Source organism: Oncorhynchus clarkii, unplaced genomic scaffold (assembly GCF_045791955.1).
Source record: "Oncorhynchus clarkii lewisi isolate Uvic-CL-2024 unplaced genomic scaffold, UVic_Ocla_1.0 unplaced_contig_9804_pilon_pilon, whole genome shotgun sequence".
NCBI lineage: Eukaryota > Metazoa > Chordata > Actinopteri > Salmoniformes > Salmonidae > Oncorhynchus > Oncorhynchus clarkii.
The window spans coordinates 2,682-19,550 of record NW_027258285.1 but is presented as its reverse complement, the minus strand read 5'-3'; the positions used below and the strand labels follow the sequence as shown (position 1 = coordinate 19,550).

At 43.8% G+C, this 16,869-nt stretch overlaps 2 non-coding genes across 2 annotated transcripts; both read right to left on the bottom strand.

Annotated features, from left to right (window-relative positions):
• Positions 1 to 7,320: 7,320 nt before the first annotated feature.
• Positions 7,321 to 7,393, bottom strand: trnak-cuu (transfer RNA lysine (anticodon CUU)). Its single transcript has one exon. It is a non-coding gene; the product is annotated as a tRNA-Lys (tRNA).
• Positions 7,394 to 15,171: 7,778 nt separating this feature from the next.
• On the bottom strand, positions 15,172 to 15,244 carry trnak-cuu (transfer RNA lysine (anticodon CUU)). The gene has a single exon. It is a non-coding gene; the product is annotated as a tRNA-Lys (tRNA).
• Between the last annotated feature and the right edge of the window lie 1,625 nt (positions 15,245 to 16,869).

The window sequence follows — 16,869 nt, the reverse complement described above, 5'->3', positions numbered from 1 at the left end:
ACCAGGAGCAAGTATGCTTCTTGAAGCCTCTGCCTGTCTATTTCTTGTCCGGAAAATGATAATTTATTCAATCCATTTAGGAGTACAATTCATCGGTAATAGGTATGTCATTGAGATGACAGGTCGGAGTGCAGGCAGAGATAGAATACAAATTCATAGCCTTCTGTATCACCAGCTATGCAGTGTGGCAAGCCTGCTCGAAATTCCAAGCGGATGGCTGTTTGCGAAGTGAGTTGGTGCTTCGGCAGAGAAAATAATCACCTAACGTGGGGCTCGAACCCACGACCCTGAGATTAAGAGTCTCATGCTCTACCGACTGAGCTAGCCAGGTACGTGAATAGTATTTTTGACTTGGTACGAATATCGTACAGCCCAGTTTCTGCAAAATATGGTGATCAGTGCGTGTTGTTGATGGATCCTGCGGTGCAATCTGTTAGCGTGTTGTACTTATACAGCAGTATACAGCAATTAGATGACAAGGTTATGAGTTCAAGCCCCACCAGGAGCAAGTATTGTTCTTGAAGCCTCTGCCTGTCTATTTCTTGTCCGGAAAATGATAATTTATTCAATCCATTTAGGAGTACAATTCATCTGTAATAGGTATGTAATTGAGATGACAGGTCAGAGTGCAGGCAGAGATAGAATACAAATTCATAGCCTTCTGTATCACCAGCTATGCAGTGTGGCAAGCTTGCTCGAAATTCCAAGCGGATGGTTGTTTGCGAAGTGCTCCGGCAGAGAAAATAATCACCTAACGTGGGGCTCGAACCCACGACCCTGAGATTAAGAGTCTCATGCTCTACCGACTGAGCTAGCCAGGTACTTCGATGGTGATTTTGAGTTAGTTCGAATATCTTACATCCCAGTTTCTGCAAAATATGGTGATCAGTGCGTGTTGTTGATGGATCCTGTGGTGCAATCTGTTAGCGTGTTGTACTTATACAGCAGTATACAGCAATTAGATGCGAAGGTTATGAGTTCAAGGCCCACCAGGAGCAAGTATTCTTCTTGAAGCCTCTGCCTGTCTATTTCTTGTCCGGAAAATTATAATTTATTCAATCCATTTAGGAGTACAATTCATTGGTAATAGGTATGTCATTGAGATGACAGGTCAGAGTGCAGGCAGAGATAGAACACAAATTCATAGCCTTCTGTATCATCAGCTATGCAGTGTGGCAAGCTTGCTCGAAAGTCCAACGTGGGGCTCGAAACCACGACCCTGAGATTAAGAGTCTCATGCTCTACCGACTGAGCTAGCCAGGTACCTCGATGGTGATTTTGAGTTGGTTCGAATATCTTACATCCCAGTTTTAGCAAAATATGGTGATCAGTGCGTGTTGTTGATGGATCCTGTGGTGCAATCTGTTAGCGTGTTGTACTTATACAGCAGTATACAGCAATTAGATGATAAGGTTATGAGTTCAAGCCCCACCAGGAGCAAGTATTGTTCTTGAAGCCTCTGCCTGTCTATTTCTTGTCCGGAAAATGATAATTTATTCAATCCATTTAGGAGTAAAATTCATTGGTAATAGGTATGTCATTGTGATGACAGGTCAGAGTGCAGGCAGAGATAGAATACAAATTCATAGCCTTCTATGTATCACCAGCCATGCAGGCTGGCAAGCCTGCTCGAAATTCCAAGCGGATGGCTGTTTGTGAAGTGAGTTGGTGCTTCGGCAGGGAAAATAGTCACCTAACGTGGGGCTCGAACCCACGACCCTGAGATTAAGAGTCTCATGCTCTACCGACTGAGCTAGCCAGGTACATCAATAGTATTTTTGACTTGGTACGAATAAGGTTTTGACTTGGTACGATGATAAGGTTATGAGTTCAAGCCCCACCAGGAGCAAGTATTGTTCTTGAAGCCTCTGCCTGTCTATTTCTTGTCCGGAAAATGATCATTTATTCAATCCATTTAGGAGTACAATTCATCGGTAATAGGTATGTCATTCAGATGACAGGTCAGAGTGCAGGCAGAGTTAGAATACAAATGCATAGCCTTCTGTATCATCAGCTATGCAGTGTGGCAAGCTTGCTCGAAAGTCCAACGTGGGGCTCGAAACCACGACCCTGAGATTAAGAGTCTCATGCTCTACCGACTGAGCTAGCCAGGTACCTCGATGGTGATTTTGAGTTGGTTCGAATATCTTACATCCCAGTTTCTGCAAAATATGGTGATCAGTGAGAGTGTTGTTGATGGATCCTGTGGTGCAATCTGTTAGCGTGTTGTACTTATACAGCAGTATACAGCAATTAGATGATAAGGTTATGAGTTCAAGCCCCACCAGGAGCAAGTATTGTTCTTGAAGCTTCTGCCTGTCTATTTCTTGTCCGGAAAAGGATAATTTATTCAATCCATTTAGGAGTACAATTCACCGGTAATAGGTATGTCATTGAGATGACGGTCAGAGTGCAGGCAGAGATAGAATACACATTCATAGCCTTCTGTATCACCAGCTATGCAGTGTGGCAAGCTTGCTCGAAATTCCAAGCGGATGGTTGTTTGCGAAGTGAGTTGGTGTTTCGGCAGAGAAAATAATCACCTAACGTGGGGCTCGAACCCACGACCCTGAGATTAAGAGTCTCATGCTCTGCCGACTGAGCTAGCCAGGTACCTCAATAGTATTTTTGACTTGGTACGAATATCGTACAGCCCAGTTTCTGCAAAATATGGTGATCAGTGAGAGTGTTGTTGATGGATCCTGTGGTGCAATCTGTTAGCGTGTTGTACTTATACAGCAGTATACAGCAATTAGATGATAAGGTTATGAGTTCAAGCTCCACCAGGAGCAAGTATTGTTCTTGAAGCCTCTGCCTGTCTATTTCTTGTCCGGAAAATGATAATTTATTCAATCCATTTAGGAGTACAATTCATCGGTAATAGGTATGTCATTGAGATGACAGGTCAGAGTGCAGGCAGGGATAGAATACAAATTCATAGCCTTCTGTATCACCAGCTATGCAGTGTGGCAAGCTTGCTCGAAATTCCAAGCGGATGGTTGTTTGCGAAGTGAGTTGGTGCTTCGGCAGAGAAAATAATCACCTAACGTGGGGCTCGAACCCACGACCCTGAGATTAAGAGTCTCATGCTCTACCGACTGAGCTAGCCAGGTACGTGAATAGTATTTTTGACTTGGTACGAATATCGTACAGCCCAGTTTCTGCAAAATATGGTGATCAGTGCGTGTTGTTGATGGATCCTGCGGTGCAATCTGTTAGCGTGTTGTACTTATACAGCAGTATACAGCAATTAGATGCGAAGGTTATGAGTTCAAGGCCCACCAGGAGCAAGTATGCTTCTTGAAGCCTCTGCCTGTCTATTTCTTGTCCGGAAAATGATAATTTATTCAATCCATTTAGGAGTACAATTCATCGGTAATAGGTATGTCATTGAGATGACAGGTCGGAGTGCAGGCAGAGATAGAATACAAATTCATAGCCTTCTGTATCACCAGCTATGCAGTGTGGCAAGCCTGCTCGAAATTCCAAGCGGATGGCTGTTTGCGAAGTGAGTTGGTGCTTCGGCAGAGAAAATAATCACCTAACGTGGGGCTCGAACCCACGACCCTGAGATTAAGAGTCTCATGCTCTGCCGACTGAGCTAGCCAGGTACCTCAATAGTATTTTTGACTTGGTACGAATATCGTACAGCCCAGTTTCTGCAAAATATGGTGATCAGTGAGAGTGTTGTTGATGGATCCTGTGGTGCAATCTGTTAGCGTGTTGTACTTATACAGCAGTATACAGCAATTAGATGATAAGGTTATGAGTTCAAGCTCCACCAGGAGCAAGTATTGTTCTTGAAGCCTCTGCCTGTCTATTTCTTGTCCGGAAAATGATAATTTATTCAATCCATTTAGGAGTACAATTCATCGGTAATAGGTATGTCATTGAGATGACAGGTCAGAGTGCAGGCAGGGATAGAATACAAATTCATAGCCTTCTGTATCACCAGCTATGCAGTGTGGCAAGCTTGCTCGAAATTCCAAGCGGATGGTTGTTTGCGAAGTGAGTTGGTGCTTCGGCAGAGAAAATAATCACCTAACGTGGGGCTCGAACCCACGACCCTGAGATTAAGAGTCTCATGCTCTACCGACTGAGCTAGCCAGGTACGTGAATAGTATTTTTGACTTGGTACGAATATCGTACAGCCCAGTTTCTGCAAAATATGGTGATCAGTGAGAGTGTTGTTGATGGATCCTGTGGTGCAATCTGTTAGCGTGTTGTACTTATACAGCAGTATACAGCAATTAGATGACAAGGTTATGAGTTCAAGCCCCACCAGGAGCAAGTATTGTTCTTGAAGCCTCTGCCTGTCTATTTCTTGTCCGGAAAATGATAATTTATTCAATCCATTTAGGAGTACAATTCATCTGTAATAGGTATGTAATTGAGATGACAGGTCAGAGTGCAGGCAGAGATAGAATACAAATTCATAGCCTTCTGTATCACCAGCTATGCAGTGTGGCAAGCTTGCTCGAAATTCCAAGCGGATGGTTGTTTGCGAAGTGCTCCGGCAGAGAAAATAATCACCTAACGTGGGGCTCGAACCCACGACCCTGAGATTAAGAGTCTCATGCTCTACCGACTGAGCTAGCCAGGTACTTCGATGGTGATTTTGAGTTAGTTCGAATATCTTACATCCCAGTTTCTGCAAAATATGGTGATCAGTGCGTGTTGTTGATGGATCCTGTGGTGCAATCTGTTAGCGTGTTGTACTTATACAGCAGTATACAGCAATTAGATGCGAAGGTTATGAGTTCAAGGCCCACCAGGAGCAAGTATTCTTCTTGAAGCCTCTGCCTGTCTATTTCTTGTCCGGAAAATTATAATTTATTCAATCCATTTAGGAGTACAATTCATTGGTAATAGGTATGTCATTGAGATGACAGGTCAGAGTGCAGGCAGAGATAGTACACAAATTCATAGCCTTCTGTATCATCAGCTATGCAGTGTGGCAAGCTTGCTCGAAAGTCCAACGTTGGGCTCGAAACCACGACCCTGAGATTAAGAGTCTCATGCTCTACCGACTGAGCTAGCCAGGTACCTCGATGGTGATTTTGAGTTGGTTCGAATATCTTACATCCCAGTTTTAGCAAAATATGGTGATCAGTAGGTGTTGTTGATGGATCCTGTGGTGCAATCTGTTAGTGTGTTGTACTTATACAGCAGTATACAGCAATTAGATGATAAGGTTATGAGTTCAAGCCCCACCAGGAGCAAGTATTGTTCTTGAAGCCTCTGCCTGTCTATTTCTTGTCCGGAAAATGATAATTTATTCAATCCATTTAGGAGTAAAATTCATTGGTAATAGGTATGTCATTGTGATGACAGGTCAGAGTGCAGGCAGAGATAGAATACAAATTCATAGCCTTCTATGTATCACCAGCCATGCAGGCTGGCAAGCCTGCTCGAAATTCCAAGCGGATGGCTGTTTGTGAAGTGAGTTGGTGCTTCGGCAGGGAAAATAGTCACCTAACGTGGGGCTCGAACCCACGACCCTGAGATTAAGAGTCTCATGCTCTACCGACTGAGCTAGCCAGGTACCTCAATAGTATTTTTGACTTGGTACGAATAAGGTTTTGACTTGGTACGATGATAAGGTTATGAGTTCAAGCCCCACCAGGAGCAAGTATTGTTCTTGAAGCCTTTGCCTGTCTATTTCTTGTCCGGAAAATGATCATTTATTCAATCCATTTAGGAGTACAATTCATCGGTAATAGGTATGTCATTCAGATGACAGGTCAGAGTGCAGGCAGAGTTAGAATACAAATGCATAGCCTTCTGTATCATCAGCTATGCAGTGTGGCAAGCTTGCTCGAAAGTCCAACGTGGGGCTCGAAACCACGACCCTGAGATTAAGAGTCTCATGCTCTACCGACTGAGCTAGCCAGGTACCTCGATGGTGATTTTGAGTTGGTTCGAATATCTTACATCCCAGTTTCTGCAAAATATGGTGATCAGTGAGAGTGTTGTTGATGGATCCTGTGGTGCAATCTGTTAGCGTGTTGTACTTATACAGCAGTATACAGCAATTAGATGATAAGGTTATGAGTTCAAGCCCCACCAGGAGCAAGTATTGTTCTTGAAGCTTCTGCCTGTCTATTTCTTGTCCGGAAAAGGATAATTTATTCAATCCATTTAGGAGTACAATTCACCGGTAATAGGTATGTCATTGAGATGACGGTCAGAGTGCAGGCAGAGATAGAATACACATTCATAGCCTTCTGTATCACCAGCTATGCAGTGTGGCAAGCTTGCTCGAAATTCCAAGCGGATGGTTGTTTGCGAAGTGAGTTGGTGTTTCGGCAGAGAAAATAATCACCTAACGTGGGGCTCGAACCCACAACCCTGAGATTAAGAGTCTCATGCTCTGCCGACTGAGCTAGCCAGGTACCTCAATAGTATTTTTGACTTGGTACGAATATCGTACAGCCCAGTTTCTGCAAAATATGGTGATCAGTGAGAGTGTTGTTGATGGATCCTGTGGTGCAATCTGTTAGCGTGTTGTACTTATACAGCAGTATACAGCAATTAGATGATAAGGTTATGAGTTCAAGCTCCACCAGGAGCAAGTATTGTTCTTGAAGCCTCTGCCTGTCTATTTCTTGTCCGGAAAATGATAATTTATTCAATCCATTTAGGAGTACAATTCATCGGTAATAGGTATGTCATTGAGATGACAGGTCAGAGTGCAGGCAGGGATAGAATACAAATTCATAGCCTTCTGTATCACCAGCTATGCAGTGTGGCAAGCTTGCTCGAAATTCCAAGCGGATGGTTGTTTGCGAAGTGAGTTGGTGCTTCGGCAGAGAAAATAATCACCTAACGTGGGGCTCGAACCCACGACCCTGAGATTAAGAGTCTCATGCTCTACCGACTGAGCTAGCCAGGTACGTGAATAGTATTTTTGACTTGGTACGAATATCGTACAGCCCAGTTTCTGCAAAATATGGTGATCAGTGCGTGTTGTTGATGGATCCTGCGGTGCAATCTGTTAGCGTGTTGTACTTATACAGCAGTATACAGCAATTAGATGCGAAGGTTATGAGTTCAAGGCCCACCAGGAGCAAGTATGCTTCTTGAAGCCTCTGCCTGTCTATTTCTTGTCCGGAAAATGATAATTTATTCAATCCATTTAGGAGTACAATTCATCGGTAATAGGTATGTCATTGAGATGACAGGTCGGAGTGCAGGCAGAGATAGAATACAAATTCATAGCCTTCTGTATCACCAGCTATGCAGTGTGGCAAGCCTGCTCGAAATTCCAAGCGGATGGCTGTTTGCGAAGTGAGTTGGTGCTTCGGCAGAGAAAATAATCACCTAACGTGGGGCTCGAACCCACGACCCTGAGATTAAGAGTCTCATGCTCTACCAACTGAGCTAGCCAGGTACCTCAATAGTATTTTTGACTTGGTACGAATAAGGTTTTGACTTGGTACGATGATAAGGTTATGAGTTCAAGCCCCACCAGGAGCAAGTATTGTTCTTGAAGCCTCTGCCTGTCTATTTCTTGTCCGGAAAATGATCATTTATTCAATCCATTTAGGAGTACAATTCATCGGTAATAGGTATGTCATTCAGATGACAGGTCAGAGTGCAGGCAGAGTTAGAATACAAATGCATAGCCTTCTGTATCATCAGCTATGCAGTGTGGCAAGCTTGCTCGAAAGTCCAACGTGGGGCTCGAAACCACGACCCTGAGATTAAGAGTCTCATGCTCTACCGACTGAGCTAGCCAGGTACCTCGATGGTGATTTTGAGTTGGTTCGAATATCTTACATCCCAGTTTCTGCAAAATATGGTGATCAGTGAGAGTGTTGTTGATGGATCCTGTGGTGCAATCTGTTAGCGTGTTGTACTTATACAGCAGTATACAGCAATTAGATGATAAGGTTATGAGTTCAAGCCCCACCAGGAGCAAGTATTGTTCTTGAAGCTTCTGCCTGTCTATTTCTTGTCCGGAAAAGGATAATTTATTCAATCCATTTAGGAGTACAATTCACCGGTAATAGGTATGTCATTGAGATGACGGTCAGAGTGCAGGCAGAGATAGAATACACATTCATAGCCTTCTGTATCAACAGCTATGCAGTGTGGCAAGCTTGCTCGAAATTCCAAGCGGATGGTTGTTTGCGAAGTGAGTTGGTGTTTCGGCAGAGAAAATAATCACCTAACGTGGGGCTCGAACCCACGACCCTGAGATTAAGAGTCTCATGCTCTGCCGACTGAGCTAGCCAGGTACCTCAATAGTATTTTTGACTTGGTACGAATATCGTACAGCCCAGTTTCTGCAAAATATGGTGATCAGTGAGAGTGTTGTTGATGGATCCTGTGGTGCAATCTGTTAGCGTGTTGTACTTATACAGCAGTATACAGCAATTAGATGATAAGGTTATGAGTTCAAGCTCCACCAGGAGCAAGTATTGTTCTTGAAGCCTCTGCCTGTCTATTTCTTTTCCGGAAAATGATAATTTATTCAATCCATTTAGGAGTACAATTCACCTGTAATAGGTATGTCATTGAGATGACAGGTCAGAGTGTAGGCAGAGATAGAATACAAATTCATAGCCTTCTGTATCACCAGCTATGCAGTGTGGCAAGCTTGCTCGAAATTCCAAGCGGATGGTTGTTTGCGAAGTGAGTTGGTGCTTCGGCAGAGAAAATAATCACCTAACGTGGGGCTCGAACCCACGAACCTGAGATTAAGAGTCTCATGCTCTACCGATTGAGCAAGCCAGGTACCTCACTAGTATTTTTGACTTGGTACGAATATCGTACAGCCCAGTTTCTGCAAAATATGGTGATCAGTGAGAGTGTTGTTGATGGATCCTGTGGTGCAATCTGTTAGCGTGTTGTACTTATACAGCAGTATACAGCAATTAGATGATAAGGTTATGAGTTCAAGCCCCACCAGGAGCAAGAATTGTTCTGGAAGCCTCTGCTTGTCTATTTCTTTCCCGGAAAATGAAAATTTATTCAATCCATTTAGGAGTACAATTCATCGGTAATAGGTATGTCATTGAGATGACAGGTCAGAGTGCAGGCAGGGATAGAATACAAATTCATAGCCTTATGTATCACCAGCTATGCAGGCTTGCAAGACTGCTCGAAATTCCAAGCGGATGGCTGTTTGCGAAGTGAGTTGGTGCTTCGGCAGAGAAAATAATCACCTAATGTGGAGCTCGAACCCACGACCCTAAGATTAAGAGTCTCATGCTCTACCGACTGAGCTAGCCAGGTACCGCAATAGTATTTTTGACTTGGTACGAATATCGTACAGCCCAGTTTCTGCAAAATATGGTGATCAGTGAGAGTGTTGTTGATGGATCGTGTGGTGCAATCTGTTAGCGTGTTGTACTTATACAGCAGTATACAGCAATTAGATGATAAGGTTATGAGTTCAAGCCCCACCAGGAGCAAGTATTGTTCTTGAAGCCTCTGCCTGTCTATTTCTTGTCCGGAAAATGATAATTTATTCAATCCATTTAGGAGTACAATTCATCGGTAATAGGTATGTCATTGAGATGACAGGTCAGAGTGCAGGCAGAGATACAATACAAATTCATAGCCTTCGGTATCACCAGCTATGCAGTGTGGCAAGCTTGCTCGAAATTCCAAGCGTATGGTTGTTTGCGAAGTGAGTTGGTGTTTCGGCAGAGAAAATAATCACCTAACGTGGGGCTCGAACCCACGACCCTGAGATTAAGAGTCTCATGCTCTACCGACTGAGCTAGCCAGGTACCTCAATGGTGATTTTGAGTTGGTTCGAATATCGTACATCCCAGTTTCTGTAAAATATGGTGATCAGTGCGTGTTGTTGATGGATCCTGTGGTGCAATCTGTTAGCGTGTTGTACTTATACAGCAGTATACAGCAATTATATCCTTCCTGTTTGGCCCTGTCCGGGGGTGTCCTCGGAGTGGGCCACAGTGTCTCCTGACCCCTCCTGTCTCAGCCTCCAGTATTTATGCTGCAGTAGTTTATGTGTCGGGGGGCTAGGGTCAGTTTGTTATATCTGGAGTACTTCTCCTGTCCTATTCGGTGTCCTGTGTGAATCTAAGTGTGCGTTCTCTAATTCTCTCCTTCTCTCTTTCTCTCTCTCGGAGGACCTGAGCCCTAGGACTATGCCCCAGGACTACCTGACATGATGACTCCTTGCTGTCCCCAGTCCACCTGGCTGTGCTGCTGCTCCAGTTTCAACTGACCTGAGCCCTAGGACCATGCCCCAGGAATACCTGACATGATGACTCCTTGCTGTCCCCAGTCCACCTGACTGTGCTGCTGCTCCAGTTTCAACTATTCTGCCTTATTATTATTCGACCATGCTGGTCATCTATGAACATTTGAACATCTTGACCATGTTTTGTTATAATCTCCACCCGGCACAGCCAGAAGAGGACTGGCCACCCCACATAGCCTGGTTCCTCTCTAGGTTTCTTCCTAGGTTTTGGCCTTTCTAGGGAGTTTTTCCTAGCCACCGTGCTTCTACACCTGCATTGCTTGCTGTTTGGGGTTTTAGGCTGGGTTTCTGTACAGCACTTTGAGATATCAGCTGATGTACGAAGGGATATATAAATAAATTTGATTTGATTTGATTTGATTTGAATTAGATGCGAAGGTTATGAGTTCAAGGCCCACCAGGAGCAAGTATTCTTCTTGAAGCCTCTGCCTGTCTATTTCTTGTCCGGAAAATGATAATTTATTCAATCCATTTAGGAGTACAATTCATTGGTAATAGGTATGTCATTGAGATGACAGGTCAGAGTGCAGGAAGAGATAGAATACAAATTCACAGCCTTCTGGATCACCAGCTATGCAAGCCTGCTCGTAATTCCAAGCTACAGAATGTTTGCGTAGTGAGTTGGTGCTTCGGCAGAGAAAATAATCACCTAACGTGGAGCTCGAACCCACGACCCTGAGATTAAGAGTCTCATGCTCTGCCGACTGAGCTAGCCAGTTACCTCAATGGTGATTTTGAGTTGGTTCGAATATCGTACAGCCCAGTTTCTGCAAAATATGGTGATCAGTGAGAGTGTTGTTGATGGATCCTGTGGTGCAATCTGTTAGCGTGTTGTACTTATACAGCAGTATACAGCAATTAGATGATAAGGTTATGAGTTCAAGCTCCACCAGGAGCAAGTATTGTTCTTGAAGCCTCTGCCTGTCTATTTCTTGTCCGGAAAATGATAATTTATTCAATCCATTTAGGAGTACAATTCATCGGTAATAGGTATGTCATTGAGATGACAGGTCGGAGTGCAGGCAGAGATAGAATACAAATTCATAGCCTTCTGTATCACCAGCTATGCAGTGTGGCAAGCCTGCTCGAAATTCCAAGCGGATGGCTGTTTGCGAAGTGAGTTGGTGCTTCGGCAGAGAAAATAATCACCTAACGTGGGGCTCGAACCCACGACCCTGAGATTAAGAGTCTCATGCTCTGCCGACTGAGCTAGCCAGGTACCTCAATAGTATTTTTGACTTGGTACGAATATCGTACAGCCCAGTTTCTGCAAAATATGGTGATCAGTGAGAGTGTTGTTGATGGATCCTGTGGTGCAATCTGTTAGCGTGTTGTACTTATACAGCAGTATACAGCAATTAGATGATAAGGTTATGAGTTCAAGCTCCACCAGGAGCAAGTATTGTTCTTGAAGCCTCTGCCTGTCTATTTCTTGTCCGGAAAATGATAATTTATTCAATCCATTTAGGAGTACAATTCATCGGTAATAGGTATGTCATTGAGATGACAGGTCAGAGTGCAGGCAGGGATAGAATACAAATTCATAGCCTTCTGTATCACCAGCTATGCAGTGTGGCAAGCTTGCTCGAAATTCCAAGCGGATGGTTGTTTGCGAAGTGAGTTGGTGCTTCGGCAGAGAAAATAATCACCTAACGTGGGGCTCGAACCCACGACCCTGAGATTAAGAGTCTCATGCTCTACCGACTGAGCTAGCCAGGTACGTGAATAGTATTTTTGACTTGGTACGAATATCGTACAGCCCAGTTTCTGCAAAATATGGTGATCAGTGAGAGTGTTGTTGATGGATCCTGTGGTGCAATCTGTTAGCGTGTTGTACTTATACAGCAGTATACAGCAATTAGATGACAAGGTTATGAGTTCAAGCCCCACCAGGAGCAAGTATTGTTCTTGAAGCCTCTGCCTGTCTATTTCTTGTCCGGAAAATGATAATTTATTCAATCCATTTAGGAGTACAATTCATCTGTAATAGGTATGTAATTGAGATGACAGGTCAGAGTGCAGGCAGAGATAGAATACAAATTCATAGCCTTCTGTATCACCAGCTATGCAGTGTGGCAAGCTTGCTCGAAATTCCAAGCGGATGGTTGTTTGCGAAGTGCTCCGGCAGAGAAAATAATCACCTAACGTGGGGCTCGAACCCACGACCCTGAGATTAAGAGTCTCATGCTCTACCGACTGAGCTAGCCAGGTACTTCGATGGTGATTTTGAGTTAGTTCGAATATCTTACATCCCAGTTTCTGCAAAATATGGTGATCAGTGCGTGTTGTTGATGGATCCTGTGGTGCAATCTGTTAGCGTGTTGTACTTATACAGCAGTATACAGCAATTAGATGCGAAGGTTATGAGTTCAAGGCCCACCAGGAGCAAGTATTCTTCTTGAAGCCTCTGCCTGTCTATTTCTTGTCCGGAAAATTATAATTTATTCAATCCATTTAGGAGTACAATTCATTGGTAATAGGTATGTCATTGAGATGACAGGTCAGAGTGCAGGCAGAGATAGTACACAAATTCATAGCCTTCTGTATCATCAGCTATGCAGTGTGGCAAGCTTGCTCGAAAGTCCAACGTTGGGCTCGAAACCACGACCCTGAGATTAAGAGTCTCATGCTCTACCGACTGAGCTAGCCAGGTACCTCGATGGTGATTTTGAGTTGGTTCGAATATCTTACATCCCAGTTTTAGCAAAATATGGTGATCAGTGCGTGTTGTTGATGGATCCTGTGGTGCAATCTGTTAGTGTGTTGTACTTATACAGCAGTATACAGCAATTAGATGATAAGGTTATGAGTTCAAGCCCCACCAGGAGCAAGTATTGTTCTTGAAGCCTCTGCCTGTCTATTTCTTGTCCGGAAAATGATAATTTATTCAATCCATTTAGGAGTAAAATTCATTGGTAATAGGTATGTCATTGTGATGACAGGTCAGAGTGCAGGCAGAGATAGAATACAAATTCATAGCCTTCTATGTATCACCAGCCATGCAGGCTGGCAAGCCTGCTCGAAATTCCAAGCGGATGGCTGTTTGTGAAGTGAGTTGGTGCTTCGGCAGGGAAAATAGTCACCTAACGTGGGGCTCGAACCCACGACCCTGAGATTAAGAGTCTCATGCTCTACCGACTGAGCTAGCCAGGTACCTCAATAGTATTTTTGACTTGGTACGAATAAGGTTTTGACTTGGTACGATGATAAGGTTATGAGTTCAAGCCCCACCAGGAGCAAGTATTGTTCTTGAAGCCTCTGCCTGTCTATTTCTTGTCCGGAAAATGATCATTTATTCAATCCATTTAGGAGTACAATTCATCGGTAATAGGTATGTCATTCAGATGACAGGTCAGAGTGCAGGCAGAGTTAGAATACAAATGCATAGCCTTCTGTATCATCAGCTATGCAGTGTGGCAAGCTTGCTCGAAAGTCCAACGTGGGGCTCGAAACCACGACCCTGAGATTAAGAGTCTCATGCTCTACCGACTGAGCTAGCCAGGTACCTCGATGGTGATTTTGAGTTGGTTCGAATATCTTACATCCCAGTTTCTGCAAAATATGGTGATCAGTGAGAGTGTTGTTGATGGATCCTGTGGTGCAATCTGTTAGCGTGTTGTACTTATACAGCAGTATACAGCAATTAGATGATAAGGTTATGAGTTCAAGCCCCACCAGGAGCAAGTATTGTTCTTGAAGCTTCTGCCTGTCTATTTCTTGTCCGGAAAAGGATAATTTATTCAATCCATTTAGGAGTACAATTCACCGGTAATAGGTATGTCATTGAGATGACGGTCAGAGTGCAGGCAGAGATAGAATACACATTCATAGCCTTCTGTATCACCAGCTATGCAGTGTGGCAAGCTTGCTCGAAATTCCAAGCGGATGGTTGTTTGCGAAGTGAGTTGGTGTTTCGGCAGAGAAAATAATCACCTAACGTGGGGCTCGAACCCACGACCCTGAGATTAAGAGTCTCATGCTCTGCCGACTGAGCTAGCCAGGTACCTCAATAGTATTTTTGACTTGGTACGAATATCGTACAGCCCAGTTTCTGCAAAATATGGTGATCAGTGAGAGTGTTGTTGATGGATCCTGTGGTGCAATCTGTTAGCGTGTTGTACTTATACAGCAGTATACAGCAATTAGATGATAAGGTTATGAGTTCAAGCTCCACCAGGAGCAAGTATTGTTCTTGAAGCCTCTGCCTGTCTATTTCTTGTCCGGAAAATGATAATTTATTCAATCCATTTAGGAGTACAATTCATCGGTAATAGGTATGTCATTGAGATGACAGGTCAGAGTGCAGGCAGGGATAGAATACAAATTCATAGCCTTCTGTATCACCAGCTATGCAGTGTGGCAAGCTTGCTCGAAATTCCAAGCGGATGGTTGTTTGCGAAGTGAGTTGGTGCTTCGGCAGAGAAAATAATCACCTAACGTGGGGCTCGAACCCACGACCCTGAGATTAAGAGTCTCATGCTCTACCGACTGAGCTAGCCAGGTACGTGAATAGTATTTTTGACTTGGTACGAATATCGTACAGCCCAGTTTCTGCAAAATATGGTGATCAGTGCGTGTTGTTGATGGATCCTGCGGTGCAATCTGTTAGCGTGTTGTACTTATACAGCAGTATACAGCAATTAGATGCGAAGGTTATGAGTTCAAGGCCCACCAGGAGCAAGTATGCTTCTTGAAGCCTCTGCCTGTCTATTTCTTGTCCGGAAAATGATAATTTATTCAATCCATTTAGGAGTACAATTCATCGGTAATAGGTATGTCATTGAGATGACAGGTCGGAGTGCAGGCAGAGATAGAATACAAATTCATAGCCTTCTGTATCACCAGCTATGCAGTGTGGCAAGCCTGCTCGAAATTCCAAGCGGATGGCTGTTTGCGAAGTGAGTTGGTGCTTCGGCAGAGAAAATAATCACCTAACGTGGGGCTCGAACCCACGACCCTGAGATTAAGAGTCTCATGCTCTACCAACTGAGCTAGCCAGGTACCTCAATAGTATTTTTGACTTGGTACGAATAAGGTTTTGACTTGGTACGATGATAAGGTTATGAGTTCAAGCCCCACCAGGAGCAAGTATTGTTCTTGAAGCCTCTGCCTGTCTATTTCTTGTCCGGAAAATGATCATTTATTCAATCCATTTAGGAGTACAATTCATCGGTAATAGGTATGTCATTCAGATGACAGGTCAGAGTGCAGGCAGAGTTAGAATACAAATGCATAGCCTTCTGTATAATCAGCTATGCAGTGTGGCAAGCTTGCTCGAAAGTCCAACGTGGGGCTCGAAACCACGACCCTGAGATTAAGAGTCTCATGCTCTACCGACTGAGCTAGCCAGGTACCTCGATGGTGATTTTGAGTTGGTTCGAATATCTTACATCCCAGTTTCTGCAAAATATGGTGATCAGTGAGAGTGTTGTTGATGGATCCTGTGGTGCAATCTGTTAGCGTGTTGTACTTATACAGCAGTATACAGCAATTAGATGATAAGGTTATGAGTTCAAGCCCCACCAGGAGCAAGTATTGTTCTTGAAGCTTCTGCCTGTCTATTTCTTGTCCGGAAAAGGATAATTTATTCAATCCATTTAGGAGTACAATTCACCGGTAATAGGTATGTCATTGAGATGACGGTCAGAGTGCAGGCAGAGATAGAATACACATTCATAGCCTTCTGTATCACCAGCTATGCAGTGTGGCAAGCTTGCTCGAAATTCCAAGCGGATGGTTGTTTGCGAAGTGAGTTGGTGTTTCGGCAGAGAAAATAATCACCTAACGTGGGGCTCGAACCCACGACCCTGAGATTAAGAGTCTCATGCTCTGCCGACTGAGCTAGCCAGGTACCTCAATAGTATTTTTGACTTGGTACGAATATCGTACAGCCCAGTTTCTGCAAAATATGGTGATCAGTGAGAGTGTTGTTGATGGATCCTGTGGTGCAATCTGTTAGCGTGTTGTACTTATACAGCAGTATACAGCAATTAGATGATAAGGTTATGAGTTCAAGCTCCACCAGGAGCAAGTATTGTTCTTGAAGCCTCTGCCTGTCTATTTCTTTTCCGGAAAATGATAATTTATTCAATCCATTTAGGAGTACAATTCACCTGTAATAGGTATGTCATTGAGATGACAGGTCAGAGTGTAGGCAGAGATAGAATACAAATTCATAGCCTTCTGTATCACCAGCTATGCAGTGTGGCAAGCTTGCTCGAAATTCCAAGCGGATGGTTGTTTGCGAAGTGAGTTGGTGCTTCGGCAGAGAAAATAATCACCTAACGTGGGGCTCGAACCCACGAACCTGAGATTAAGAGTCTCATGCTCTACCGATTGAGCAAGCCAGGTACCTCACTAGTATTTTTGACTTGGTACGAATATCGTACAGCCCAGTTTCTGCAAAATATGGTGATCAGTGAGAGTGTTGTTGATGGATCCTGTGGTGCAATCTGTTAGCGTGTTGTACTTATACAGCAGTATACAGCAATTAGATGATAAGGTTATGAGTTCAAGCCCCACCAGGAGCAAGAATTGTTCTGGAAGCCTCTGCTTGTCTATTTCTTTCCCGGAAAATGAAAATTTATTCAATCCATTTAGGAGTACAATTCATCGGTAATAGGTAT